Raw genomic sequence first — 13077 nt, forward strand, 5'->3', positions numbered from 1 at the left:
ACGGCACGGAACCATCGGTTTTAATTGAAGCGGAGTTACGATTCAACCGCGTTGCAAACCATTCCGAAAGCGATATGATTTCTGATGTAAACGTGTAATTCTTACGTCTACGTACATAAAAGCGGTGTAGCGCTGTCGAAACGTTACAGCCGCAATCCCGGGTGCCTCTCGTCGCGTTCACGTAGACGCTACTTCGGTCTATCGCAACAACGTTTTCGAGACGGTTCGCATACATTCTCGGGCTCGCCACGACCGCGAGCTCCGTAAACTCGGAAATAATGTAGACGCGCCGGGTTTTCAATCTCACAAAGATTAATTCGCGCAAATATCATTTTGTTTCCGCTCGTTGGCTTATGCGCTGCATTGTTTACATACGTTCCTCGCGGGCGGGGGCTAACTTCCAGCAAACTCGTTTCTGCGGGAACCAAGGCTCTCGCGCCGCCGGCGAATTCGCCCGTTATAGCCGTTCCGCCATCCGCCCTCGTAGAGATACGTCCTATTTTAACGGGAATACAGCGCGGCACGATGAACTCAAACAACGTAACACATTACAATTTTTTTTTATGGGAAGAGTTTCTCACGCTCGAGTTCGACCCACTGGCGGATCCATGGGGACGATATTCTTCCTTGGAGTCTCCTTTCTTTTCAGACATTTATAGTACGATATTATATATATTTTTTCAATTTTCTGAAATGCTCAATCACAATTCTGATATGTCTAATTTTCAATTTGAGAAAAACTCTTAGTGTAATCCAATTAAACACAAAAATTTCTATTTTCAGTCAAGGCAGAGGATCTTAGTTACTTAAATATTAATGTGTAAAATATACATATCTAATTCTGAATATTGTGCGCTGAGATCGTTTTCGATCATTAAAACGACATCATGAGTCAAAATCAAAATTATAGTAATATCATTTTAAATTGATAAGCACTTTAATAACTTTTTGATGTTAAACATTTTTATAAGAATATTAATAATCAGATATTAATGAAAATTTGTAAATCTGTGAATAATTTAATGCGAAAAGTATTGGCTTAGGCAGATATTTAAAAAAATATATAGATTTTATTACGCTATTCTTCTTTTGTGTTAATATAATTTTAAATAAAATGTTTTATGAATTCTATATTGAATAATACTTTTTCAATGTTATAATTTAAATAATAGTTTAATATATAATAAAAAAAATTTGCTTGCAGCGAGCCAACATGCTCCGCCTCCCTTTGATAAGTTTTTGAAGTCACGAATGATCAAACTGTGGAAACTATCTGTTTACATTTCAGTTTGCAATGTTATTTTCAGAGTGACATCGAGCACTTCAAGTTACAGTTTCGCGGTAAGTACACATTATGCAAATCGGCGCTCCGATTTGGCGTCGTGCATCATGGAGCACGACGGCCGGTGCGAGGAAGAAGGAGGTAAACGATCCAGCCAAACATACGGAGGTGATGGGGAAACGGCAAACAATCGGGTAATTAGAACAAAAAAGTTTGTTTGGTAAGCGACCCGCGCAAAAGGTACAAACGTTCGCAAGATGCATCTAAAGACGGTCGTCTCCCTGAGGGAATGAATGTGTGGTGGACCGGGTAGAGATCTTCGTTTCGAATTGCCAAGTGCACACATCGCTAACTAGGTTACGTAATACAATTAGCGCCTCCGCTAATTTCTCAGCGCCGACTAGGCAACCGGCTAGGATGGTAGTTCACTATTAATGGGCAAATACAAAGCGCCGGCTATCCGAAACGCGTTGCCATCGGCTCTCTCCCCCTTTCTCTCTCACTCTCTCTTTCTATCTCCCTCTGTTTCTCTCTTCTTCACGTCGTGCCACCTCGCCTTCCCGACGAGAGGAGCAGACTAGGAGAACCCTCACCGTGCACAGTCCAGACGAACAAAAACAGGTTTGATCGCGTTCACAAACACGGGGGTCGGCTGGCGTATTTAATCGCGAGAGCGCGCTTCCACGAGCTCTTATACAACGCCCATCGCCTATGTATTCGGTATTTGTACTGCAGGAAATGCGCGTTGAATATTCAATTTGCCATGTTATTAATAGGCGCGAGTATCCTTCGTACGATATTCGCCGTGTACTCGATACTTTAATCATCGCGCGGGTGAAAGAGCAAGAAAGCGAAACCGAAGAACAGAGAAAACTTTATTTATTAACTTTATACCGAGATAGGAAAGAGAGAGACGAAGGTTCTTGCAGCGTAGAGTTCTTGCGTCGTAAAAGTCGCGTATCGCAAATTGTATGTGTCTCGCTGTTTTTGTGAAAGAAATTAACTTCAAATTGGTCAAAGAATTTATATGTAAAGAGAAACACGTGACTCGGTGTATGCATCTCGTGTATACATATGTATGTATACACAGAACGAAATAAAATATTAAGCGAGGTGTACAAGTGACGTGTCGCACTTACTAAACTGCCGCACAAAGTCGCGGTACAACCGGTTGCGTGGATTACCAAAACGAAATTAACGCTCGCCAGAGGCGAGTCAAGAGGACGATGTTATTCGGGAAAATGAATTGCGCGAAAAGTGCACAGAGAAAAGGATTTTAAGAGATCACGAAGTGAGCAAGCAAGGAAAGGAGAAATCTCACCGAAAAGATGCGGGGATATTGAAGACACGCGAAGAGAAGCGGAAGAGAGGAAAATGTAAAAGACTAGGAGAATAAAGAGAGAGAAAGAGAGAGAGAGAGAGAGAGAGAAAAGCGAATAAAAGATCGTAGATTTGTGTAGAAATGAGAGCAAGTGAGAGGTGAACAAGAACGTGCGACGAGAAATCGAGGTGAATAGGAAGAAGGCGGAGGAGGAGAATGGCTATTCGTGCATCGCTGAACGTTCGTCGAGCGAGATGCATCGGTGCATCGATGCGCGCGCGGTTGTGCATCCAGGATATTAAAAACATACACATCCGACGGTAAATCCGGCGTAAAATATAAATCGGTAATGCCGCCGAAAAACTCGGTCGGAGTTGAGCCTCCGGTTTTCCATCCCCCTCCACCACGTTGTTCATCCCTTCCTATCCCCGCACTTTATCTCGCTTCGCTAGAGAATCGCGCTGGTTCTCTCTCTCTCTCTCTCTCTCTCTCTCTCTCTCTCTCTTATATCCTTCACCCTTCTCGATAACAGTGTGCAGCTTGAATGCGCACTGTGTGTTCTCCGATGCGCCGCCAGCGTACAGGTGAGATTTCGCAGGATGCTCGATAGAGCGAACGAGATAACCGCCCCTCGAATGTTGTTTTTACGCGTGTTGGAGGAGAAAGGTTAATGAGAGTGCGAGGGTGCGCGAATTAACGGGCGATTTCCGAACGAGAAGCGACACACGTTAAAGTAAACAATAAATTTCATTAATGCAATAAATGTGATTCAATTTATCAATCGAATAAATCTCTACGAACAAATTACAATGCTACGGAACATAATGCAATATTAATAATGCCATTTACTATTACAAATATCTATATCGTATGCCCTTTACAAACAATATTAACATCATTTTCCCACAATGAAAAAAATTACTGATTGAAAATGAATGAACCAGAAGATTCTCGATTATATCAAAATTCCGATTATCTCAACTAAAATTATAATAGATTCAATTAGAAAATTCTAATTTGTTCATTTTCTATTTTTCAGAGTTCCAATTACTGCAATTAAATTCTTTTTTCAATGCACGTACTATTTCTATGCTAATCGTTAACAAACGCAGCATCGATGAACGGCTGGACCAATTAATGAAAAAGGTTAATTCTATTCAATGCCTCTATTTCGTTGTGTACGAGGCATTCGGTTTTTCCAGGCAACAATCCCCGCCGTTTTAATCACCGATTCGCCGCCTTAAATTAAATTTTCCTCGGACGCATGTCCAAGTTTAACGTCCGACAAAATGTTTTCGGCTTTATTAGAGACAGAGAGAGAGAGAGAGAGAGAGAGAGGGAGAGGGAGAGAGGAAAAGGAGGAGGAAGAGGAGGAGGAGAAGGAGGAGCAGGAGGAGGAGGAGAGAGAAAGCACGGGACGGAGGCAAAAAAAGAGACTCGTCGTCGGGCTGGCTTTTAATCGTCGTCGCGACGCTCCTTTTTTGCGTCCCTCACGCGGATGGGCGCGTGCACCAGTGTTGGAATCCACTTTAACGGACCTCGCTAATTACCGAGCGGGTAGCTCCGCTTATTTGCCTTGACTCTGATTAACCTTCCACGTGGTGTTCCTTCCTACGCAACAGAAACGGAAGAGGGATCGAGAGGACTGACCGTGGGGAGGCGGTCATATATGTATAATCGCTTTATGCATGTTTCCGCGTGATATCGGGACTGTGAAAATTTAACGCTTTTCGTTTGCCATAAGTTCCGTCGAATTGGATTCACGGTGAAACGATACACTTATATTTTACGATCATATTTTGTCATTATCACTATATAAGAGTCAAGAGAAAAAATAATATGTATAGTTGGGGCACATAAAAAATTATGCAAAATCGATTCCTGATGTCTCTTCTGTTACATAAATAAAAAAAAGTATCACAGTTTAATGTACATATTTTACGTCACTATATTGACGTTGACAAATTTATTTGAGCCTGAAAATAAATTAAAATTACATATAAAATGTTGCGCATACTGAGAAAAAAATGAGCTGGTTAAATTACCATAATTTAACTATGTAATATTTAAAGTCATTTCGTATGTTAACTATAAATATATTATTTCTGTACAACTATAAATATAATTATAATTATTAACATTATAATAGTAATAATAAATAAAAATGGAGTTTCTAAATAATTATTTTGCCATGCAATTATATAGTCACACAAATATCAAACTACTCTCTCAGTATATACATATAATGCAATAAGAAACATCAACAGAAAGTTCATTAAAGCCAGAATCGTGATTCAATACCAGCACGTACGATCGGGCCTCTTAAATGATACCCGCGACACTCGCTTATCCGTTTGGCGCGTTATACGCAAGGCAAATATCTGCGGGCGATATGGTACTAAATCAGGCGTTTCGCGGAGAGGAAGAGGGATGCAGGAGACGTGGAGGACGTGGAGGACGTGGAGGATGGAGCAATCTGAAGCAGTGCACGATCGCGCGAAAATTCACCGTGTCGGATGCGCCTTATCTCGGCCGAAGAACGTGCATATCTGCTAGACGGTCAGATAAGGATGATCCACCACCTACGAAGCGCAAGCAGTCGGCGCGGCGTAGAAAATTATGTGTGCCTCCGTAAAAGCGTCGTGCCCTCGTCCACAAACATTGTCGAGTCCCTCAACGAGGGGAAACTCGTGAGGCAACACAAATGGAAGAGACCGGAGAAAGAGAGGAAAATGGAAAATCGACATCGTTCTCTCCCTCGTGATTCTCGATTTTACATTCGACTTCATACTCGCGTTGAGAGATTAAATATCCTTTTTTCCTATAATTTTCGTCTATCACCGAATTTTCAGGAGGTTCACATAAACATGTGACACGGCATAAAGTTGTGAAAGTATACGTCGGCCGATTCGTCAGTGTCGATGGCCGGGCAACGTTTATCGCGTTTATCGTGTCGCCGATAAATTACCAAGAGCAGCCAGATATAAGCGTTACGGTCCATTAACCGGAAACTCCGCGTAATGCCCATCTCCGCGTAACGTTAATTTCGACGCGCGCGTGTTGTACGCGGAAATGGGGAAAAAATGCAGTTTTATTACAAAGGTACAAAACCGCTCGCCAGGGACAAGAAACGAATTTCAGAGCTTCGCTTCGGGCACTCGCTCCGTCCCTTTCTCGCAACCAGCCAGTAAACGCGCATTTTTCTCGTCGTAAAATTAACTCTCTTTTCCACGCTCTCTCTCTCTCTCTCTCTCTCTCTCTCTCTCTCTCTCTCTCTCTCTCTCTCCCTCCCTCCCTTCTCCTCCCCCTCTCTCTCCTATACTCTCTTCTATTCCGATGAAAAAGGTTATTCATATCAGGGGGCGCGTACCCTTTTCCGCTGCAGATTACTTCAAAGCAAATATTCTCCGTGCGTTCAAAGGAATTACAAGACTATAACTAAATCCATCGAATTTTTGCGTTGCAGTTTAAAGTAAGATTGTTGTGATATGAATAAAATGACGAGTCGAGAGAGAGAGAGAGAGAGAGAGAGAGAGAGAGAGAGAGAGAGAGAGAAACTAAATTTGTCGCGTTATCGTCACGCGTGCGAATCACACAATCTGTGTAGCAATCAAAATTATTGATGTTGTCGCACGAAAATTAAAAATTCCATTTTCAATGCTATCAAATTTAAAATATTTAAAAATTTATTTTTTGCTACACTTTACAAAATTATTTTGTACTCTCTAAATCCGAATCAGTGAATTCATAATGGTGTGGGAGAAATTTAACTAAAAAATATGGAATCTCTTCTCTTTGGGAATCCCTAACCTAGCTAACTTTGCTTTAGTGTATAAGTTCAACGTATATTAGAACTGACTTGTCAATATCGATATAGGGTGCCAGCAGCAAAAACACAGATGACATATCATTGTATCTTCATTGTTTGCCAATGTTAAACAAAGATAAAATGTTACATTGTGTCTCTTAATGGAAAGCACCATTAATTATATGAGTATCAACTCAAACTGCTTTTCTTTTTCAGTTGGATTTCACTAATTCAGATTTAGAGTTCGGACATAGAGTTTTTCGGCTCGATTTATTAGGACAAAAAGCAAATGACATAGAACCTATACTGAAGAGATTTGTACCTACGTCGAAAATAGCACTGACATTTATTTAAAGGATACTACAACAGAACCTTTCGTGCTCAAAACCACAATGACCCCAAAATGATGTAAAATTTGATGCAAAACCGAATAATGGTAAGCAAGTTGTCGGAAATGACACCTGTAGCCAAATGATTTTATTCCGCTGACTGCGGAGAGTGCGGATCGTATTTACCTCCAGTTTACATCGGCTTAATGCCGCGTTGATATTCGAAATAATAGCGACTCGCTGGTATAAACGTGGTCCTCGTACATGGTAACACGGTATCCATGTAAGCGTTTAGATTTACTGTTTCCACTAGCCAGCGACCAGTGAACATGGCTTTGCCAACATTGAAGCATTATATCTCTACTGAGCAGAACGATCCGCCATATTGTATTTCACTGTCATTTACTGAATATGTGCAAAGCCCAATAATAGTCGTAAATCTACCATTGAGCAGTGCAGTTACCCATTTACACTCCTGCAGCTTGATTAGGGCAAATCCTGATATTTCCCAGGTCAGAAATTAATGATAGGCATCACGTTCCAGCGAAAATCAAATTTGAAAACTTCAAAATTGCTTTAGAAATTTGAGATCATAGATCGCTGTGTATATTCAAAAATTTAATTGTTAAATAATATATTACTGGCATTTGATTCAAGAAGAAAAACTATTCCTTTAACAACTTAATTGGTCCCGTTTGCATCAAATACAAAGTCTTACAGTCTCCTCGTAATCTCAACGGTCTTTACGCCATTGTCCCATAACACCCATGCCATTAACAAGTTTCGAGCTTCTTAGTTCACGACTCTCTAAAGCGTCGTGGTCCCGTGGCCACTTCAATCTACAAAGACGGTCCGCGGTCGTCTCGAAGCCGCCAATTAAGTTAGTTACCAAATTCAAAAAGTCGAAAGAAGTGATTTAATGCGGCGAATAACAAATGGCGAGTATTTATTGGCGTTTTACGTTCAAGTGAATTTCAAGGTTGAAAATAAAATAGACTGGAAAATCGAAATAAAAAAATTCGGACAATATAAATAAATCTACAGATGCCTACGAGTTATTTTTTTTACAAAGAATTGACATTGTTATTCGTTGCTGTAAAAAATAATACTTTTGTCATGTTATAGAATAAAAATAAAATCTCGCAGCACTATTAATGTTTTTCTATCAATGATAAAACTGACAGAAATAGATGAATTAGTGTAAATATCCTAAATCCAATATTTACATTCAGTTAGAAAGCTGAGCAATTTATGAATTAAAAGTACATTGATAAAACGCTTGAAGCAAGTTAGTAGATTTCATTTGTGTCTCATTCTTGTGTCTTTAACATCTTTGAAATGATAGTTCGCCGGCACAGAACGTTACCGTAGCTCGTTACTTCGTGAGTCTTTACGACATTGTCTCGCGCCGCTGACCATTGGTGAGTTTCGGACTTCTTGGTCGCTGAAAGGAAAGTCAAAGACGGTCCCCGGTGTGAGAAAGCCGCCAATTAAATCAAAAGGGGGAAAGTCCGCCTTGGCAAATTCCGGACGCGCGTACCGCTGCGGTTCGTTTGCCATCGTCAGAGCGCGACCGAGAAAATACACTTTGACCTGGATCGACATTAGGGAGACGCGTACCCAGTGTCTCTTGTGTACTCGAAATCGAAGTTCGTGGTTGTCGGCTACGGCGAACTCGAGAGATTGTGTCCGTTCCTTCGTACGTTGGATGAGGGCAGATTTGCCTCGATAGAGGGCCAAACAAGTTGAACGCTGCTGGACAACTTTCAAATAGGACAGCGAGCTTACCGCAACACGAATTCGGCTGTACGCGCCGTTTCAAAGAAACTACCCGCGTACCGTGCCTGCGTATTAAAGAATTATGTTCAAGTTTAAAAGGAAAGAATCAAGTTTGATCGTATTAAAGGAGAAAAATAATTTCGTTCGCGTGATGGATAAGAAACACATTTCGCTATCCATCACGTTGAAAACGACCGTGTCGATAGAAGTAATGTAACTCTTTGTAAACTGATCACGTATTTTGAAAATAACGTATGAGTGTTTCTATTCGTAACAGAGAGCCTTCATTGTCATTATAAGACGATCTGTTACCGAACCGCGCAAAAGCTTAGCGGGAGAAATAAGCTCCACTGGTACAACCGTTGTACAAAAGCCTCTTAGCCCCAGCTCGAGTAAGGGTGAAAGAGAACTAATTTGTCTATCCGAGCACAGTTGAGGGAGAACTGGGTAGAAAAGAACCGCGGTTATGAGTCTCGCTCGGGTGTGCAACACATCCGGGGAAACCACCCGGCTATTCGGAGAAACATGAACACGCACCCTTGCACGTTGTTTTCACGATCATCATAATCCACCCCTCGGCGTTGTTTTCGCACAGGTTCACGCCAGATTCTGAGCGACCGAGGTGGATTAAGGATTTTCCGGCTGCCTCTTGTGGCCCCACTACTGCTCGCCGTCAGTGACAGAAAAAAAAGAATGACCCAATTCAGGGTTTTTCTGGTTTTAGAGGCCGGCTTTTGCAGCTCGTTGCACAGCAGCGAAAGCAGTAACGGTAGTCCACTCGTGCAACAAATAGCCGTAATAGTATTGTTCGTCGCATTCGTGTAAAGTGACTCGTAAACATTCTTATACAATATATTCGGTTTTATCGTATATAAATAAATGTATGTTTTTCATTTATGTTAATGAATGTGTTGCTTCTGTTTCATTCCAATACATTACTGTATCGGAACGTCCAAAAGCTGCTGAACAAAATTAAAAGACCACTTCTAATTAGTAGTAACATGTAATAAAACACAGATAACTATAAAAAAAATTAACACAAAGTTATTTTTAAAAAGATATTTCAAAGTCAAAAGACTCTACTTTTAAACTTCGTCAAACTTCTCTGACAATACTTCTTTCTAAGCATTCTAAATAGCCCTTTTAAGGTTGCCCATTCTAAATAGTCTTTTTAAGTTGACCATATAAAATTTAAAAAAGTTTCCAATTTTTAGATTTATAGAATTAAAAATTACTTTTAACTTTATTTGAGATTTTCTATCTTTTTTAAAATGCTATTTTAAAAATTGAGCTACAATTCTTTTGTTTAATTATTGAAAATTATAATTAGATTTTTATAAATTCATAAAACATATAAAAATAAATTTAAATTTCACATTCTCTAAGTTATTTTTAAATTTAAATGAATCTATTAATTAACTATAATATTTAATTATTTTATATCACGTTTTTGTTCAAAATGGAAAAAGAAAATTATTTTCCTATATATAATAAATTCAACATTAAAAATATCTGTATTAAAAATACAAAATTATATATATATATATATATATATATATCTGCCACAAATTGTAAATTTGATTTAAAATATGCATTGTCTAAAATGGACACTGTGTAAAATGAGCTATGTGTAAAAATTTTATTTTATAATTAAAAATTAATGTTAACATACTTATAAAGGATTCATGTAATAATTTTTAAGGAATATTGTTAAATTAGAAAGCGTGCCTAAAATCATATACGATATTCTGATATCACAGTTTCTCACTTACACACAGAGTGTCTATGTAATTTCTGATAATCGATTTAGTCATTGATAGAGAATTTTCGATAAAATAACTTACCACGCGAAGCACCGAGAATGCACGACTGTGGTAGCAAAAAACAAGTCAGCACCAGTGGCCAATTCATCTTCGAATCTGCAACAAAAAAAGAAACAGAGTCGTTAGACAACATAATCATTTAAGAGTTATTTGTAGCGAAGATATTTTGATATCGAAAGACATCTAACAATATCGATCCAAAACACTTCATCGAAATGTTGGAAATTCACGCTCGAAAATCGCTATTTTCCATTTTAATGAAGCTCGACAATTGTCTCCCAATAACTGCTAAAATAGCTTGTACAAAGCAAACAAGCGCACCGAGCGGCTATATCGGTTTTCTTCTTCGACCACTGCGGCTTATCCCGCCTTATCCCCCACAAAATTATGAGAAAAAACACACCCGGTTCAAATTAATGCGTGCTACACTCATTTCCAAACAATGACTTGGTACAATTATAGGGGAGCAGCCCCTACGTGTGTAATATTGATACGGAAGAGCGTTCCCCGCTAATCCTTCTTTTGGTCAGTTATAACCCGATACCGATGGACGTGCTCGCGGCTACGTCACGAAGGGAGATGGATCGTTTTCAGCACGATAGAAATTCAGGAGGGATCGATACGCTGGTAATTCTTGTATCGGCCCCGAGAATAAGTAGCCCATTGACCTCTCGGGCACGTTCTGAAATTAGACCAGCCGTGTCGATAAAACGTACTAGACATTCTCCTGTTAAAACATCGTCTCGCGCGGCTCTAATGTGTGTCCCGATTTCAATTTCGTCGTAACTTAGAATGCTTTCCAATTGTAAAATTACTTTAGACATTTTCATGCACACGGCGATAGAACTTGCGTTCAAATTGCGTAATCATCACACAATATTACTCCGAGGGCTATTAGTTCGCTATATAAACTTGTGATAATTACATGTTAATAATCACGGTAGCTATAAATAAATTCGGAGGAAGCCCGTTTGGGTGGCCGGCAGGTTGTTGTTTTTCATTCAATATAGGAGGAAAAAGCTATGTTTAATCTAATTCTATCCGAAACCGTGCACACTGTACATATTCTGTTCCAATTGAGTGCACAATGTTACACTTATGCATTCCTGTATACGTTTGTGTTAAGACGTATTAAGCAATTGGAAAGTACCCTTACTAGCCATAATAATATTTAGATTGTCCATCTTGCGCTGTTTGTATTCCACGTGTCTGTGTAGAATCGAATCATGCTATAATATTTATAGATCCAAGATCCTACGCCGCGTCCAATAAAAATATGTCGAGTGGCTTAGGGTGGAGACCCTTTATTCGCGTTCATCCGAGTCGTTCAGCGAACGGTCACCGACACTTTCCGGCAGACGAGGACAAAATCTGACGAAATCTTATAAGACGGAGTTTGCATTCCAAGCAAATTTTCGGAAGCCGCATTCCAAGCATGATGGGAGGGTTCGTCATTGTGTGAAGCAAACAGCCTTCTTCTACAATAATAGTTATTCCCATCCCCAGCTTCCCCAAAGAAGCAAACTAATGTCTGACAACTGGCTTTTATTGTTTTTCATTATTTTAGACTTCGTCAGCTTAACCGAGCAACACTAACTGGCTCGAGCTCGAGCTTACCAAATGAGACCGACAATCCGTGTTCATGAATTTTCGTAGTTCTGGCGTTATTCACCATGTGAATTAATCCATATAACAAAAAAGTTTGCAATAACATTTGCAATGTTATTGAAATGTTGTTAGAACGGTTGCAACGTTGCTATAATATTGTTGGAATGATCTGTGCTGTACAGAAAACGCGAATACAGCAAGAATACGTGACCGATGAAAACGGAAAGCAGTAACAATCAGAGTGAGATAAAGGGTGTGAAGAAATAAGTTGTCTTCCCGGGTCGCACGTGATAAGATGAATAGATGTGATACGACGTAAAAGGATACGAGTATCGCGTGTAACGTATGCGTGTAAACATGAAAACGTATATATGGATTATCACGCGATAAAGGCGCGAGATATATTAACGTACGTGTCACCGCGGCATTAAGCATCCGATGCAAATTGCAGCGTCGAATAAATGAATTTACGTTTCCGTGAAGTATTTTCACTCTTCGCACGGATGCACTTCCGCCTGTAATTCTTTCGCGTCGATCCGGACATACATTTGCTTCTTACAATAGCCCTCGATTGATACAGGTACGTCACAATAGTTTTCAACGTCGCTCTATATGAATATCGCAGTCAATGGGCGCATTCAGCGGAGACGACAATTGAGTAGCACTTGAGCAGCAATGCAACCCGCTTCGCTGAATATCTCAGAGTATATACCGATCGTATTCAATTGCTACTCAACTGTTGTCTCCGTTGAATGCGCCCAGTGTAAACATGAAATGAGATTTGGCCAGCTGTGTTTAGCCCTGCTGGTACAATAGGAATATGGGTCCGAAATTCTAATACGTAGTGAGCGCGATTAATGGCATTAAAATTTCCATGAATGAAAAACAATGAAATAAAAGGAACCATGGGAACTTGATGATTTTCAAAATGAAATAAATAATATAAAATATAACACAAGAGAAATATAGATAGTTAATTATTTCTTATTACTTAACAATAAAATGCTATTTGAGTATATCTGAGTATATTTGAATAATGATTGTGTTAGCAGACGAAGCAGCTCAATGAGTGCCCCACTGATTCTTTATTACGATTGATTTCTACACTTAGACCCAGTAATGAAATT

The 13077-nt window shown here is 39.6% G+C and overlaps 1 protein-coding gene across 1 annotated transcript in view; it reads right to left on the reverse strand.

Annotated features, from left to right (window-relative positions):
* Positions 1-10429, reverse strand: part of LOC108749786 — a 131947-nt gene extending 121518 nt beyond the window's left edge. Inside the window, exon 1 of the mRNA XM_018488754.1 lies at positions 10364-10429. The gene's annotated coding sequence lies outside the window, so the exon portion shown is untranslated. The remainder of the gene's footprint in view (positions 1-10363) is intronic.
* Between the last annotated feature and the right edge of the window lie 2648 nt (positions 10430-13077).

This window comes from Trachymyrmex septentrionalis, unplaced genomic scaffold (assembly GCF_001594115.1).
Source record: "Trachymyrmex septentrionalis isolate Tsep2-gDNA-1 unplaced genomic scaffold, Tsep1.0 scaffold11, whole genome shotgun sequence".
NCBI lineage: Eukaryota > Metazoa > Arthropoda > Insecta > Hymenoptera > Formicidae > Trachymyrmex > Trachymyrmex septentrionalis.